The following is an 18,894-nucleotide window of genomic DNA, read 5'->3' on the forward strand; positions in this document are numbered from 1 at the left end:
TGTAAAGGGATGTGATTTTGTTACAGTGTTTATCTTGTATTTGGTCTCTGCCTTGTGTTTACAGTGTCAGAGTGGTGTGGTACCCACCATGACCCTGACCAGACTGTAGTATTTAGTGTAAATATAGCAATTTATCACATGGCATAACCCCAACTATTCACGCACCCACCCAACCCAGTTACTTCTTTACTTGAGCTGCAAAAGCATATTTTTATGATTTTATACCTCATTATCAATTAGTGTAGTTGAAACACCTGACACATGAAATCATCATCAAGGTATCTCACAGATCATGTCACTATATTTTCATTTTACAGAAGCATGTCAATGTTTAATGCCATGCCATCTGGGGAAGGGTCATGGGCATTCAATATTGGTTTTTTACTCTAAATTATTGAAATTATGAAACTAAATTATTGTTCGTAAACTGTTGGACTATTTACTCACTCATTTTTCTGTACAGTTTTGAAACTTGAGCCATTCTTGCTCATAAACGACTGAGCCTTTGAGCCTTTTTCTGTTAAAACACATATGAAAGACACAAAATGTACCAAAAGGTACAGAAGAGTTTAAAGCCATCAAAAAATAACATGAATAATAAGGCAAACAAGCAGAAATGAGTCTGACCTACTAAGAAAATCCTAATTTCTTATTTAAAGTGACTATTATTGAGCGTTGTACAGTTCACTGGTAGAAAAACAGATGTCAGAGGCTGATTTTCATTTAAAATTTTCCTGAGACAGAGTCTGCAGATTTAAATAAACCCAAAGTACTCTGTGTTGTCCACTTATGTCTGAGTGACCCAAAATGACTGCAAGCATTTAAATTTTTTGCTAAACCTGGTAAAATAACAAAATAACAGTAGTGCACCTTAAGTTTTTCCACATAATGCACTCTCTTATGTACTTTCCTATTAAAGAGACATATAAAAGGTGCAAAAAACATATACTTGAGCAGAAAAGTATATAAAATATCAAACTTATGCTTCAATTACCAATCGTTTTTACACATTTTAAAATGATCATTCATTCTTTTATCCAGGTAGGGTAGAATAGTAGATGTCAAATGGCGATCCTACCTCAACAGAGTTTTAGAGACGTTTGGCAAGTTCTTACCTTCCAAAATCATGAAATAGATGAATTTTGCATGTTTTTAGATTGATCAGTTCACTGTCCTTAATGTGTTTACCTTGTACTTAGTGTCTGCCTCGTGTGTAGTATGTCCAGGTGAAGTGGTGCCCACCATGACCCTGACCATAATGTATTTATTAATGAAAATGGACAAGTCAATCTTTAATTATTTCTTCATTTTAATTTGAACAAAGTCTGAAGCCAACCAAGGACATTAAACAATCCACCCTTTTACAATATGAATCCTGAGGATCCTAAGTTCAATATTACCTTCAATTATAAACCTACAAGTATTTGAAATGTTCTTACAATGTTTACATAGGCTATATTTCCACTTATGAAAAATTAGCAAATGTTTGGAGGAATGTTTTATGTTAAGAAGAGTTTGGAGTGTATCTATGAGAATGTATTGCCCATTCAGTCAAAAAAAGCATTTGTGACCTCACAAGCTGGTGATGGACGAGAAATCTTGGCTCACAATTAGCATTCCAATTCATCCCAAAGGCATTGAAAAGGGTTGATGTCAGGGTTGTATGTAAACCCACCATTCAGGTTATTTTAAATATTAAATGTAAAAAAAAAATTCATCCATTTTTTAAAAGGGGGGTACATTCATAAATGTATTAGATTAATGTATGTTTAATAAACACACAATGGTCAGTAGTCTGTTTCTTTCACTGGATTCCACTATTTGGTTTTGCAGTAACCTGAAAAGAAAATGTATGTTGCAACAGTGTTGGGATTTGACTTGGAAATGTTTTTTGCCTGTAACTGCGTAAATGAGACACTGACTGTGCATTATATAATCAGTGTTACTGCTGGGCTGTGATATATGGTTATAAGTGATTCTGTGATGGGCACTCCTTGTATGTATATAGACTGTTGTAATAATTTGCTAGTTGTTAATTAAAGAAAACCATGTAGTAGGTGTATGAAACTTAATTAATTTGTACTGCAAATTAATTAACAATAATAAACAGTGAATAATAAGCAATTAAATGTAATAGATACCAATTTCTAAAAAAGTTTAAAGAAACAATGTCCACACATAAATATGTGTGTGTTTATATAATCTAATAATTTATCAACACAGTCAATGTGGTCCAGGCCTCCACAGTAAAATAAATCTTGCAACTAAAAGTAAAGAGTTCAAGAGAAAGAAAAATAGGTGAAAGCCATCACACCAACAACACAAGTACTGTGATAAAGAAACATGCAACATTGAAATTTACCTTTTCAGATAGCACAACATCATAGGTCTGATCTCCAACAGAGACAACACAGCCTACAGAGAGGAGGGGAGCTTCCTTATTGCCAGGAAATAACCTATCACTGAATGTTAACATGAACAAGGTGTTGTTAGTGGACTTCAGGAAGCAGGATAAAGAGCAATCCCCCATCACGATTAACAGGTCCATGTTAAAGAGGGTCAGCTGCTTCAAGTTCCTCAGTGTTTTTATCAGAATACACAGAATACACCACATGGGTGGTAAAGAAGTGTGTCTTCTACCTCAGACTGCTAAAGAGGTTTGGTTTTAATCCCCACATAGTATGACAGGTTGTATTACCACCTGGTATGAGAACTTTACTGCTCTTGAGTTGAAAGCTCTGCAGTTTGATACAGACAGCCCAACACATCACCGGAGTTCAGCTGCCAAACCTCCTAAAATTACACACCATCCTGAGGAAGACCAGGGGTTTTTATAAAGGACTCCATCCACCAAGTCACTGCCTGTTCTTAGAGGTACAAAAGCATCAAGTCAAGAACCAGCTGGTTGCCAGGCCAACAGACAACTAAGCATTAAGCGTCACTAATTCTATCCTATTAAAATTTTTACAACATCGACAACTAGGAATTTGCACAAAAAAAAAAAAAGATAAATATGAAGGGAACTGCTGGCATGGCTCATTTTAGATAAATGAACATCCATAATTTGACCATAAGAAAAAGACTCAGTAAAAATGGTATACAAGGAGAAGTTGCAAGGCAAAAAATGTTTCAAATAAAACTACTTTTAATTTTATACAAAGATAACCCAATCAAATACAAAACAGTTCTTTAAATGATTATTTCAAGAAAAAATGCTGTTCAGCCCTACCTGGCTCCATGGGAAAAGTCATTTTCTTCCTAGCCACTACATTAAACAGTTATTCCAAATTCAATTGAGAATTGGGTCCAGTTTCACTAGCCACATCCAGGATTGATTACTGCCAGACAAATCTAAACATCATCTAAATAGAACCTGTTTAGGCAATGTAAAGCAGGCTAGAAGATGATGCCACTTTATAGACTCAAATACAAATGCAAAGTCAGTGAAATCTACCAGTCTGATAAGGGCTACAAGGCCAAGGACTCTGGGACTCCAAAAAACTCCAGTAAAAGCTAGTATCCACAAATGGAGTAAACTTTCCAGATCAAACCCAAAAGCATGATCAGAATTTGGTCATGATGTATTTAGCGTTTGTAACCCAGGTGCCTTGAGCTTTACAGTATGTTCTTAGATGCTTTTCTGTCCACCATGGTTGTGTACAGTGATTATTTTAATTACTGTGTCCCTCCTGTTACTTTGTTCTGCAGTATTCTGTGTGAACCTTAAAGACTGTTGTCCCAGATGATTCCTGACATACTCTGGCACCACCAACCATGTTGTTTCATGAAGCTCTTAACTCCTGTCAGATGATTTTATGTACTGAACACCTTACTCGGTTCTGTTTAATTGCATTGTTTATTAATATAAGCAATGTTTTAGAGAAATAAAATATTTATGTACAGTTACAAACAGAATTGATCAACTCCACAAAGAAAATAGGAATATACAGTATGTCTTAACTTCAGTGATTTAAATTAAGTCTTAATGTATTAAATAATACAGTAAATTTACAAAGAAAATAAATGTAGTAGTATTTCATAGCAGGATATTTTGTGAAAACTGACATTTCACAATATTAAATCCCTACATAATATTTTTTTATTTTAAAACATACTGCTGTATGTATGATCTAAAGTTAGGTTACACAGATACTTGTGTGATATAAGTGTGTTGCTACCATGGTGAAAACTAAGGAGCCTTACAAAAGCTGAAGGAGAATTTCATTGCAGTGAAAGAGCAATGGGTACAAGATTTTCAAGACTTTCTTAAACATTCCTTAAGCCACCACTGGGTGTATTGTTACTAAAGTTATTCTTTTTCCACCAACTAATTGTTTTAAAAATAAACCGTTTGAACCGTTAAGCAAAAATGAGCTGAAACGTTAAAACATCATCTTGCTGGGCACCTTTATTTAAGTTTTTTCCTCATATTTTTCCTTACTCTAAACATGAAGGAAACAGCTGCTTTAAAATATGAACCTAGGCGCCCAGGTGGTGTAGCGGGACTAAACTCCTCGGTTCGAAACTCTGTGTCGCCACCGGTCGGCTGGGCGCCATCTAGCAGGCATAACTGGCAGTGCCTGCAGGGAGGGATGACTGGAATATGTGGTAATATATATATATATATATTAGGGCTGTCACGATTTAAAAAATTAATCGAGAATAAAATTTGTAATCAAACGATTTTTATTGGGCTATGTTTGTGCCACTTTAAACATACGTCACTGTGGTAATTTGCGCTGCTTTAACACAGCATTATTGTGTTTATACTGTATAGCGAAAACACAGGTCTTTTTGCGGTTGTGAGTTACAAATTACTCGAGCTGCTGCTGCTACATATTACGAAATATAGGATATTTTAAATAATAATTTATGTTTTCAAAAAGTGTGAGAAATCATCACTAGACAAAATTACAGTTATTAATTGACGCTTTAATATCATCTTTGGTCAAAGCACGCCTTTGTCTGACCAGGCATCTGAGCACACGGATGCGCGTTACAGGCAAAATGAGCTCAGACTCAGTCTAACTTTATAACTATTTCAGAGGAATTTGGATAGAAAGCCTGACGTGGACTGTACACGTCATGGGAACATTACAAACACTGGTGTTAAATGGATCGCAATGGACTGTAGACGCTTTAACATAGTTAACTATGTGGGTCATGACATGACATAATACGTGTTGCATCTAGAAATGGTTTATTATATATATATACATATATATACAGTGTATCACAAAAGTGAGTACACCCCTCACATTTCTGCAAATATTTCATTATATCTTTTCATGTGACAACACTATAGAAATGAAACTTGGATATAATTTAGAGTAGTCAGTGTACAGCTTGTATAGCAGTGTAGATTTACTGTCTTCTGAAAATAACTCAACACACAGCCATTAATGTCTAAATGGCTGGCAACATAAGTGAGTACACCCCACAGTGAACATGTCCAAATTGTGCCCAAAGTGTCAATATTTTGTGTGACCACCATTATTATCCAGCACTGCCTTAACCCTCTTGGGCATGGAATTCACCAGAGCTGCACAGGTTCCTACTGGAATCCTCTTACACTCCTCCATGATGACATCACGGAGCTGGTGGATGTTAGACACCTTGAACTCCTCCACCTTCCACTTAAGGATGCGCCACAGGTGCTCAATTGGGTTTAGTCCATCACCTTTACCTTCAGCTTCCTCAGCAAGGCAGTTGTCATCTTGGAGGTTGTGTTTGGGGTCGTTATCCTGTTGGAAAACTGCCATGAGGCCCAGTTTTCGAAGGGAGGGGATCATGCTCTGTTTCAGAATGTCACAGTACATGTTGGAATTCATGTTTCCCTCAATGAACTGCAGCTCCCCAGTGCCAGCAACACTCATGCAGCCCAAGACCATGATGCTACCACCACCATGCTTGACTGTAGGCAAGATACAGTTGTCTTGGTACTTCTCACCAGGGCGCCGCCACACATGCTGGACACCATCTGAGCCAAACAAGTTTATCTTGGTCTCGTCAGACCACAGGGCATTCCAGTAATCCATGTTCTTGGTCTGCTTGTCTTCAGCAAACTGTTTGCGGGCTTTCTTGTGCGTCAGCTTCCTTCTGGGATGACGACCATGCAGACCGAGTTGATGCAGTGTGTGGCGTATGGTCTGAGCACTGACAGGCTGACCTCCCACGTCTTCAACCTCTGCAGCAATGCTGGCAGCACTCATGTGTCTATTTTTTAAAGCCAACCTCTGGATATGACGCCGAACACGTGGACTCAACTTCTTTGGTCGACCCTGGCGAAGCCTGTTCCGAGTGGAACCTGTCCTGGAAAACCGCTGTATGACCTTGGCCACCATGCTGTAGCTCAGTTTCAGGGTGTTAGCAATCTTCTTATAGCCCAGGCCATCTTTGTGGAGAGCAACAATTCTATTTCTCACATCCTCAGAGAGTTCTTTGCCATGAGGTGCCATGTTGAATATCCAGTGGCCAGTATGAGAGAATTGTACCCAAAACACCAAATTTAACAGCCCTGCTCCCCATTTACACCTGGGACCTTGACACATGACACCAGGGAGGGACAACGACACATTTGGGCACAATTTGGACATGTTCACTGTGGGGTGTACTCACTTATGTTGCCAGCTATTTAGACATTAATGGCTGTGTGTTGAGTTATTTTCAGAAGACAGTAAATCTACACTGCTATACGAGCTGTACACTGACTACTCTAAGTTATATCCAAGTTTCATGTCTATAGTGTTGTCCCATGAAAAGATATAATGAAATATTTGCAGAAATGTGAGGGGTGTACTCACTTTTGTGATACACTGTATATATATATATATTTGATTTTTAATTTATATTTATCACACTTGTAAGACTACAGAAAATAACAGTGGCTAATACACAAGAAAAGCTACAAAAAGGTGCTATGTGGCTTTTATCATACTAAACATAGATTATTTAAACATAGATTATATAGTCATTTCTTTATTAATAGCATAAATAAAAAGCATAAGTAACATTATTCTAGAGGTTGGGGACACATTTGCCAAAATTGGTCAACATTCTTTTATGGAAATCACATATCAGATTCCAAGGGGTAAGAAACTGGCAACTTGAGAAACCCGTAGGTTAAGAGAGTGAATCCTAGTGCTCGACCATAACAGTAAAATACACTTTTGCAACAAGTTTAACAGAGTAAAAATTTATATTAATTAGTTATCAAATATCTTTTCCAGTTTGCTTTTGAGTAAAGTTGAGTAATTTTGAGTTTTTGGTTTGTATGTTTCAGACAAGACATCTTAAAACAATAAAAAAAATTTCCATATAGTCTCCCATAGGCTTATAAGTTCCCTTATTTGGAGGGGTGTAACAACTGTTTCTGTGTCCCCAACCAGTTCCAAAAGCTATAATATTGTTATAACTTTAAAAAGTGCTAAAGATTAATGTAGAACATGCGTTGTAAGAATCTATGTGCATGTGCATTTTACAAGAACATGCCTGACTTGAACTGACTTGGGCATTTAAACATCATCATCCTCATCATCGCTTTTCTTGTGAAAGATGTTCCCATCTGGATGCACCCTCCAGGTCACTGTGGTGTTCTCCAACATGCCATATTCCTCCAGTTTCTGCTTCAGCTAAAAGTACAACCAGAATTCCATTACCAAACGATCAAGTATATTGATTATATGAAAAACACAATTGTATGCATTTAAGAAACGAATCATTGCCAGGAAATTTTATGTAATTGTACAATGAATGACACCGGGCAGTTTGTAAACTTACTGGAGCACTTGTTAGAGCATCTGAAGCATGGATAAATTGCTTTTCCATGTACATTTTAATCAGTGCAGAAAAGTACCTCTATTTATATGGGCAAAAAGTCACAGTTTATACAACCCCAAATCAGAACAACTTAGAACAGTATGCAAAAAAAGAAAACACTGTTTCTAACATATGCACATTTAATTTAATATACATCCATTGCTGCATTTCAGGCCTGCAATACACCATAAAGCCAAAGTAAATGTAAGATACACTGGGTTTTTTTCGTAGTTGTGAAAAACCATAATTATTAACAGGGAATTAATTAGAAGCTCATGCCACAAAGAATGAAGTCTGTGCTAAATAATCTGCACCCTATAGCTCAGCTGGAGTCTTCTAAATCTTTAATGTTGTAAAGTCAAGTCAAATTTATTCATATAGCACTTTTTACAATGGACATTTACAAGCAACTTTACAGAATCCAGGACCAACAGACCAAAAACCCCTATTGAACAAGCCGAGGGCAACAGTGGCAAGAAAAAACTCCCTTAAAATCACAGGAAGAAAGCTAAAGCTCACTTAACTGTAGACAGTGTCACCGATGTTCCGGCAGCTTCTGATTCATAACAAGCCTGAAGGTACTTGAACAACATCTAACCATCCAGATCATTTTTCAGTTGCAGCAGCAAGGATGTAAATCCTAATCCAGCCTCCACTCCAAGTGTATCTGCTGAGTGCCCGACCTAATGTATTGGACAGCTGCAACACCCAACACCCATGTGCCCTAGCTTGTCGGTGTGATTAGTTTGTTGCTAATCACAGAAGAAAATAAAGTGGGAGGATTTTGAATAAATCAAACTACAAATGCGTAAAACCATGTTTTCATTTGTGTGTGAGTGATGAGTGAACAGTTCTAGTACAACTAGGGACAGTGTAATGCACTAAGCAAACACCTCATAGAACCAGGAATAACTCTCGGGCTTGCCACCAGCCTGGCTGGGATGTAGAGTCAACTTCATGCTGCTGCAACAGCAACTCTTACTGTCTGGTCTAGGTGCCAGCACGATCATTGGGGAAATAGCATGCTAATTCATATGTTTAAAGACTCATTTGTACTAGCGCTCAGCCAGAATAGATGTCAACAGGAATTTGACATGACTACATTTTGTGGAAAGGGATACATGCAAATTAAAAGCAGCATAACTAATATTAAGCCTTGGCAAAATGGCTAGCTACTAGTTACTTATAGTTACTTGACATCAAATGTTAATAATTCAGCAAGTAGTAATTTAATAACATTGTATCGCTTACCACCTCTAAAATAGCAGACTGCACAGCAGGATCAAGTAGATTTTCCTCAGACCTCAGCAGCAGTTTCACAGTTTGTTGCTCCCTTACTGGAGGAACTGTATATGAATATAACACACACACACACACACATTAGCACCTTGGACAGCATCTCACCACTGGCAAAGTAAACAAAAATGACTTCATCAACATTAAAAATATCAATCAAAACATATCTGACCATACTACTTTATTACTCGTGAGTGGGCAAATGCATGTGTGGCACACACCACACGAATGGTACTTCTTGAACCCTACAGTGCAGTTGTCCTGTAGCTTTATTATTAGTTTGTTTGTTTGACTCCTATATTTATGTCTATGGTTTTGTAACTGGATGTCTAACCAGCTTAAAGAAGAATGCCTTTATTTGTCATATATACAGTGTATCACAAAAGTGAGTACACCCCTCACATTTCTGCAAATATTTCATTATATCTTTTCATGGGACAACACTATAGACATGAAACTTGGATATAACTTAGAGTAGTCAGTGTACAGCTTGTATAGCAGTGTAGATTTACTGTCTTCTGAAAATAACTCAACACACAGCCATTAATGTCTAAATAGCTGGCAACATAAGTGAGTACACCCCACAGTGAACGTGTCCAAATTGTGCCCAAATGTGTCGTTGTCCCTCCCTGGTGTCATGTGTCAAGGTCCCAGGTGTAAATGGGGAGCAGGGCTGTTAAATTTGGTGTTTTGGGTACAATTCTTTCATACTGGCCACTGGATATTCAACATGGCACCTCATGGCAAAGAACTCTCTGAGGATGTGAGAAATAGAATTGTTGCTCTCCACAAAGATGGCCTGGACTATAAGAAGATTGCTAACACCCTGAAACTGAGCTACAGCATGGTGGCCAAGGTCATACAGCGGTTTTCCAGGACAGGTTCCACTCGGAACAGGCTTCGCCAGGGTCGACCAAAGAAGTTGAGTCCACGTGTTCGGCGTCATATCCAGAGGTTGGCTTTAAAAAATAGACACATGAGTGCTGCCAGCATTGCTGCAGAGGTTGAAGACGTGGGAGGTCAGCCTGTCAGTGCTCAGACCATACGCCGCACACTGCATCAACTCGGTCTGCATGGTCGTCATCCCAGAAAGAAGCTGACGCACAAGAAAGCCTGCAAACAGTTTGCTGAAGACAAGCAGTCCAAGAACATGGATTACTGGAATGCCCTGTGGTCTGACGAGACCAAGATAAACTTGTTTGGCTCAGATGGTGTCCAGCATGTGTGGCGGCGCCCTGGTGAGAAGTACCAAGACAACTGTATATTGCCTACAGTCAAGCATGGTGGTGGTAGCATCATGGTCTTGGGCTGCATGAGTGTTGCTGGCACTGGGGAGCTGCAGTTAATTGAGGGAAACATGAATTCCAACATGTACTGTGACATTCTGAAACAGAGCATGATCCCCTCCCTTCGAAAACTGGGCTTCGAAAAAGTTTTATTTCTATAGTGTTGTCCCATAAAAAGATATAATAAAATATTTGCAGAAATGTGAGGGGTGTACTCACTTTTGTGATACACTGTACATATACACATGCACTGTACAACAAAAAATTAAATTTCTGCATATTTCAGCTTTTTGAAAGCTGGGGTCAGAGCGCAGTCATCCATTGTAAGGCGCCCCTTGAGCAAACAGGTAAAGGGCCTTGCTCAAGCACCCAACACATAGCAGAGGCTGGATTGAACCCCAAATCTTCTGATAGCCCAATGCTCTACCCACTAGGCTACCACTGTCAGCAAATAATTCAGCAAATTGCTACTTGCTGAATTATTAACATTTGATGTCAAGTTACTATTTTGTATGAGTTATCCATAAGCTCTGCCAAAGCTTAATGTTAGTTATGCTCCATTTAATTTGCACTTATCCCTTTCCACAAAATTTAGTCATGTCATATTCCTTTTGCATTTTGGTAATCAAGTCAGATGTCATAGTTTTGGAGTTATTCTGTCCAGTATTGCTTCATTCATGTTCCCCACTGTAACATGTATTGCCTCAAAACTGTTGGCAGGGACATCAATATCTTATCAAACTTTGCAGTACCATAAACTTTCCACTTGTGCTCATTAATCCTCAACTTAAAACTACTTGAGATTTTTAAATTACTGAGAAAAATAGACATTTTTATTTCAGACAAGGTACAGAACATAAAAGAGGCAGTAATATTAAATATAAAATAGAGGCAGTAATATTTTTGTGTATCTGTAAGACTGGATTGGTAAAAGTAAGGGAAAATACAGGACTCACTGGTGTGACAGAAAAAAATCATTTAAAACAGGACTCACTGGTGTGACAGAAGAATTCATACCGGTCGTTGCACTGGAAATCATCAATCTTTTTATAAGAACGTGTCCCACAGTACTCCTTGCCCCAGTAATTATTAGGCTGTCCGGATCTCCACAGGAGATTGGAAACATTGGTCCCATCTGTCCACTTCCAAGTGTCCCTATATAGGCCAAACCAAGAACTTCCTATTTGTGATGCCACCTGCTGGATTAGGTAGTTCTCACTCTTGTTGACCCCACTGGCCAATTCTGTGTGATACTGTTGGCAATAAGCACGAGCCCCATACCAGTCCAGTGTAGGACTTCTGACACCAACAAACTTCTTAGAGTCACTGTAGCTTGCTGTCAATTAACAAAAAAAACTTTGAATGTTCTTGAATTTTGTAAAACAACTTATATACAGTTACATACAGATGCAAAAAAAGTTAATGCACCTTTTGAAATTAAGCTAATTTCTGCATAAATAAAAACGTGTTCTCATCTAAACACAAGTCATTAAAATAGACAAACACATTCTGCCTAAGATTATTTTTGTTTTCAATGATAAATATGAACAACACAGTTGTTGCCTTTCAGGTGTTCTATTAAATAGGATGTAAATTAAGCTGTGGGTTGTAGATGTGCTTATAAAAAGGCACTTCAGGATTAATTCTTCTCAAGACAAACCAGTTCGAAAATAAATAAAAGCTTGTTTAAAAGTACTATGCTAAAAAAAAAAAAAAACTAACAATAAACCCAGTCCTAAACTGTTTATGTTTACTGATAAAACCACTATTTTTTTTTTTTAATGGTTATTTAAATTTTAAAAAGGCCTCATATTTTTGCACAATGTTCTGCTGATAGATAAGAAATGCACAATGCCATGTTTCGAGCAAAAGAGGCCCTATAGCAACTATAAACATGGTGGAGAGAGCATTGTAGTTTAGGGATACTTTTGAAGAATGTCAGGGAAAAATTCTATCTGAAGTTTAATAAAAGCTGGATCATGCAACAACACAGTGACCTAAAACTTATATCAGCAACAGAATGGTTTAGAAGAAAGAAAATCATGTTTTATGACTTGAATGAAAAATATTAATATTTATTATTTTGTAATATTATGTGCTAAGAAAATTGAGTGTTATTTCACATAACCAACCAGCAAACTAAAACCAAGCAAAGTAAAATCAGCATATGGACTCACCATTGTAGCATATAAAGGGTTTCAGATATGTGCATGTTTCGTCCCACCAGTATCCTCCTGGATTTATAAAAGCGCAAGATTCTTTACCACCACTGTTATCAGGCTGTGAACCATACCAGTTGTCATATGATGTATTCTTCAGTGGTAGTTCGTTGAGGGACCAGCGCCAGCTTTCATAGTCATCATAGAGTCCAATCCAGGCATTTGTTGGATCACCCTTGCTAGCTCCTTCTTTATTAATTCTTGCCCAGTCATTCTCACTTTCTACTGTAGCTAAGTCAGTGTAAAATGTCCTGCAGTAATTTTGTGCCAGTGGCCATGTCTTTGGAGTCTTGATCAGATAATATTTGTGCGGGACACCTCGCATGATTGAAAGGGCTACTGGGAACGTACCTGTTGGCAATAAGTAGAATTACTTGTACAATTAAAAATCCTTTCTTTATTTCTTTATGTTATTGCTGATAAGAATTAATTAAATGTGGAAATAAAAGTTCACACCCAACATTTCTTCATGCAGTTCAGCCCAATGTTTCAGTACTATTTTTTTTTTAAAGCAGTCAGAACAAGTAACAAATTAAGCATAAGGCTGCAATATTGCTTCCTCCAAAGTAAGTCCAACAGAAACAGTCCAAAATGAAGGTAGGAAAACATAAACCATCATTGTTATGCAGAATAGTAGAAGACAGGAGCAACAGGGTAGTAATGGTTGTAAGTGTATTTGTTACACATTCTAAACCAAAATGTATCAAAAGTACAAGCTATGCTATACAAAGTATGTGGACATTTGACCAATACTTATTTATTTTATTTATTAGGATTTTAACATCATGTCTTACACACTTTGGTTACATTCATGACAGGACAGGTAGTTAATCGTTGCACAAGATTCATCAGTTCACAAGTTTAATGTCAAAAACAGTCATGGACAATTTTGTATCTCCAATTCACCTGACTGCGTGTCACCTGAGAACATGCAAAGTCCACACAGAAAGGACCTTGATTACTCCACCTGAGAATCAAACCCAGGACCTTCCTGCTGTGAAAACACACTGAACCACTGTGCCGCCCCCCTTGACCAACACTTGTATCCTGTTTTAACTGGAAATTGCTTGTGATAGGCCAGCTTCCTATGTATATATTCAGTGTTGTGAAAGTTTCAGTTTGCCCCTTTTCAATGTCTTGGATTTTTTTAAGTGCATCAAACTAAATTTAATATTAGGCAAAGATAACCCAAGTAAACACAAAATGCTTTTTTAATGATCATTTCATTTACTTTAAGAAAATGCTGTTTAACTCTACCTGGTCCTATGTGGAAAACAATTATACGCTAAGTATAGCAGCATCATGTTGCTTCCTTTATGCTGCTTTCTTTAAAAAAATATATATAAAGAATAAAGTTTTTAATTTATACTTTGAATAATAAATCAGCAGCATATGCTGATTTATTCAAATGTGGCTCTGACCAGAAACTTCCAGCATAATAGATGGAATAAATATGCTCTAACAGATACATTGCATACAGAATAAACTAATTAAATATGGACTAAATTATAGGGACATTATAGGTGTTATTAATCAATTATATAAAGGAAATTACTTGCTTCCAAATTTACAGCAACAGTTTAAGATCAGTTAAAGCTTTCTTGATCAGTCCCCTGCAATACAAATGCTTTTTTGAATGAGTGGGCACAAATTCCCACAGAAATACTTTACAAAGTCTTTAAAGTAAGAAGTCTGCTCATAATGAGTGACTATTGTTCTAGCTGAGATCATCACATAGAGGTCACTTTATTTTAATTCCATTTTAATACCATTTTAATACCATTTGTTTTTCAAATGAGATGTGTCACAAGCTCATGGCCAAGTGTCCAAGTACTAATATAATGTAGCTACACCACACAGTGTAGCTTTTTATGCATACAATTGTTGCTATTATTAAAATTTCATAGCCACTCATAAGATAAAGTTTATTTTTCATATCAATTAATAGATAAAAAAGGAAAAAAGCAACCAGCCTCATACCAAATGTAGCTACGTTTTACTATTGTTTTACTACACTGCGTGTCAGACTTTCCTCAAACCCGAAGCTCCATTGTAAATGTACACTTATTACAGATTTGATGCCTGCAACAATTAAAATAACTTAAAACATCAATTGCAAGTCAGGTCATCTTGTCCTAAAAACTGCTCTTTTGACTAAATGGACACAAATTTCCAAATTGGGGGGAAGGGGGGTTGGCCCAATGACCATCCAGCATTTATCTTATTTATCATTTATCCTGTTGTAAATGTACATTAATTTCTAATTTGATGACTGCAACAAAATGCAAAAAAAGGTTTAAGGGTTTATAAGTACACACTTACCAGTAAGGCACAGCAGGAGGAAAAGTCTTAGCTTCATCATGGGCAAGTAGCTTCTACAAAAAAGAGAATTATTTAAAAGTGTCTTAATCACACCAACATAATGCAATTCTCAATCTTGTCTCGTGTTACAAAACACTATACACAGTTTTTAATTTTCAGTGGATATGGTGACACTGCAGCTGGTGAGCCCACTGTGGACAGCGTCACCCATGTTTCAAAAGCTATTTTAGCATCAAGTGACAGTTTGTGTTTTCTTCCTCACTAGAAATTAAAAGGTCATGCTTTTTCCAATCACTAAATTAACCAGCTAATTTGCTGTATGTATATATTTGATCCTGTAGATTGTGATATTTTTAAAAAGTCCATAATAAACTTTTTGCACAAACAATTGTTTCAATCATTCTGACAGGTGAGGTTACATATGTAATACATGCCTGAGCTTTGTTTTTTGTTGTTTGTCAAGTTTACATTCTACAATGACCATGGAAATGTCATTACCCATGGAGTTATAATCTACTTTTGTAAATGAATCATTTAAGTTCACATGTAATATACCCCCATATATGGAGCTTCCAGACTGGAAATAAACTTTAATAAAAAATTAAATAAGACAAAAAATTAAACACAGAAGAAAGAACAATTACAAGTCTTGTAATTAAAAAAACAAGAATGCAGCATCAACATGTACCTGCTATGTGGAGATTTGAAGGCTGCACAATTCTTCAATAGTACTGTAATTTTGTGAGCTTCTCTGCCAGTATCTCGAATTGTAAGAAATGTAACTGACCCCCAGTGCTGTGTTTCGTAGGCAAACCACCCCTTATCTTAAATGCACAAAGGATAAGCAAAAGCTATTATTTACAATGCAGATGTAAGATTTGGATTTTCCCTCTTTCTGAGTCACGAGTTCTCTTGTTTAAACAAAACCAAAGAGCATGAAATATCTTACTTTTCTCCTCCAATTTCACAGCAAACATTGAGACAGATCACAGCCTCTTAATAAAAGGCTTAAAAGTATTCACAAGTTTCAACCTTCAGCATCACGTTACATTGGCGACTTATTAAATGTCTCAGTAGTTAATGCTTGTATTAGAACTGTGTAGATCAGCTGGTTTTAATTAGTTAAACAGAATGCATAGCCTGTCTTGTTCTGAGGTCTGTTGTGAGGCATTGTACCTTGGCCAAATACATACACACACACTAATTTTGTATCTATTTGAGCTCATTTTACTAACAAATAGTCACCCTCTTCTCTGAGGTTAGACAGTGGTGTGAACCTTTTACGGTCACCTTTACCAGTATTTTCATGTTTTGCATAAAAAAGATATGATACCTAACCCAGAATCTGTACACTTGTAACGGCTGTTTGTTTGTTCATTAGGATTTTACCGTCGTTTTACACTCTTTGGTTACATTTATGACAGAAACAGTAGTTACTTATTACACAAGGTTAATGAGTTCACAAGGTTATATCAAACACAGCCATGGACAATTTTGTATCTCCAATTCACTTCACTTGCATGTCTTTGGACTGTGGGAGAAAACCGGAGCACCTGGAGTAAACCCACGCAGACATGTTAAGAGAGTTCACTGAGGGCTTTAATCTTTTTCTTTTTTTTTACTTTTACTGTGTGGATAACTGTCAAAAGCCTTGGTGGTGGTGTACCTTGGATAGTTTGAATGCACCCATTAAAAAGTACATAGGACAGTGGTTTCTTACCAAGGTCTGGAAGGGCTTTGACTGGACAAAATGCATCCATGGTAAAGTTGCAAGGCAAAATCCAGTGCTAAGCATAAGGGATATAAAGGCTTGCTTCTCATTTGTAAAAAATACAATCCTTGGTATCCCCCAGCCCTTTGAAATTCATTTTCTGGTGGGTTGAACTCAGCAGTTGCCAGAGTGGTGGCTTTAGGGCTTTGTAATAAATTGTAAGTCTTAAGATGGATGTAGCTTAAAATTGGTGTGGTTAGGCTTAGCTGGATTGCCTAGACAATGGTGCATGATGCTGAAAGACCAAACCACCCAAATATTAAGGAGAGTTAATGATGTCTCCAAGAGCACTTATTTATAATACAATGTACTTTTAACCAGGGTTCAGGGTAAAGTAAGTTTTTATCCTGAATGTTAGAGTTACATAAAATTATCTTATTTTTTATCAAGCGCAAAGTACCATATACTGTATAGATAGGACCAGACTAGTTCCATACAGGATCTGACAACTCCATACAGGGAACCACAACTATCCAAATACAGTGTATCACAAAAGTGAGTACACCCCTCACATTTCTGCAGATATTTAAGTATATCTTTTCATGGGACAACACTGACAAAATGATACTTTGACACAATGAAAAGTAGTCTGTGTGCAGCTTATATAACAGTGTAAATTTATTCTTCCCTCAAAATAACTCAATATACAGCCATTAATGTCTAAACCACCGGCAACAAAAGTGAGTACACCCCTAAGAGACTACATCCCTAAATGTCCAAATTGAGCACTGCTTGTCATTTTCCCTCCAAAATGTCATGTGACTCGTTAGTGTTACTAGGTCTCAGGTGTGCATAGGGAGCAGGTGTGTTCAATTTAGTAGTACAGCTTTCACACTCTCTCATACTGGTCACTGAAAATTCCAACATGGCACCTCTTGGCAAAGAACTCTGAGGATCTTAAAAGACGAATTGTTGCGCTACATGAAGATGGCCAAGGCTACAAGAAGATTGCCAACACCCTGAAACTGAGCTGCAGCACAGTGGCCAAGATCATCCAGCGTTTTAAAAGAGCAGGGTCCACTCAGAACAGACCTCGCGTTGGTCGTCCAAAGAAGCTGATTGCACGTGCTCAGCGTCACATCCAACTGCTGTCTTTGAAAGATAGGCGCAGGAGTGCTGTCAGCATTGCTGCAGAGATTGAAAAGGTGGGGGGTCAGCCTGTCAGTGCTCAGACCATACGCCGCACACTACATCAAATTGGTCTGCATGGCTGTCACCCCAGAAGGAAGCCTCTTCTGAAGTCTCTACACAAGAAAGCCCGCAAACAGTTTGCTGAAGACATGTCAACAAAGGACATGGATTACTGGATTTTTTAAATTTGTTTGGTTCAGATGGTCTCAAGCATGTGTGGCGGCAATCAGGTGAGGAGTACAAAGATAAGTGTGTCATGCCTACAGTCAAGCATAGTGGTGGGAATGCCATGGTCTGGGGCTGCATGAGTGCAGCAGGTGTTGGGGAGTTACATTTCATTGAGGGACACATGAACTCCAATATGTACTGTGAAACACCGAAGCAGAGCATGATCCCCTCCCTCCGGAAACTGGGTCGCAGGGCAGTGTTCCAGCATGATAATGACCCCAAACACACCTCTAAGACAACCACTGCTTTATTGAAGAGGCTGAGGGTAAAGGTGATGGACTGGCCAAGCATGTCTCCAGACCTAAACCCAATAGAACATCTTTGGGGCATCCTCAAGCGGAAGGTGGAGGAGCGCAAAGTCTCGAATATCCGCCAGCTCCGTGATGTCGTCATGGAGGAGTGGAAAAGCATTCCAGTGGCAACCTGTGAAGCTCTGGTAAACTCCATGCCCAGGAGAGTTTCCACTTCAGGAACTTTCACTAAGGGGTGTACTCACTTTTGTTGCCGGTGGTTTAGACATTAATGGCTGTATATTGAGTTATTTTGAGGGAAGAATAAATTTACACTGTTATATAAGCTGCACACAGACTACTTTTCATTGAGTCAAAGTGTCATTTTGTCAGTGTTGTCCCATGAAAAGATATACTTAAATATCTGCAGAAATGTGAGGGGTGTACTCACTTTTGTGATACACTGTACATCCAAATACCAAGTAGCTCATAAGGGATATAGCAACAGTTTTGACCTGTGTTCTGTTCCAAAAGGAGAGAAAATCACTGTAAAATAGGAGAGGACCATGAGACTGCTAATAAAAAAAATAATA

The sequence above is a fragment of the Trichomycterus rosablanca genome, chromosome 14 (assembly GCF_030014385.1).
Source record: "Trichomycterus rosablanca isolate fTriRos1 chromosome 14, fTriRos1.hap1, whole genome shotgun sequence".
Taxonomy (NCBI): Eukaryota; Metazoa; Chordata; class Actinopteri; order Siluriformes; family Trichomycteridae; genus Trichomycterus; species Trichomycterus rosablanca.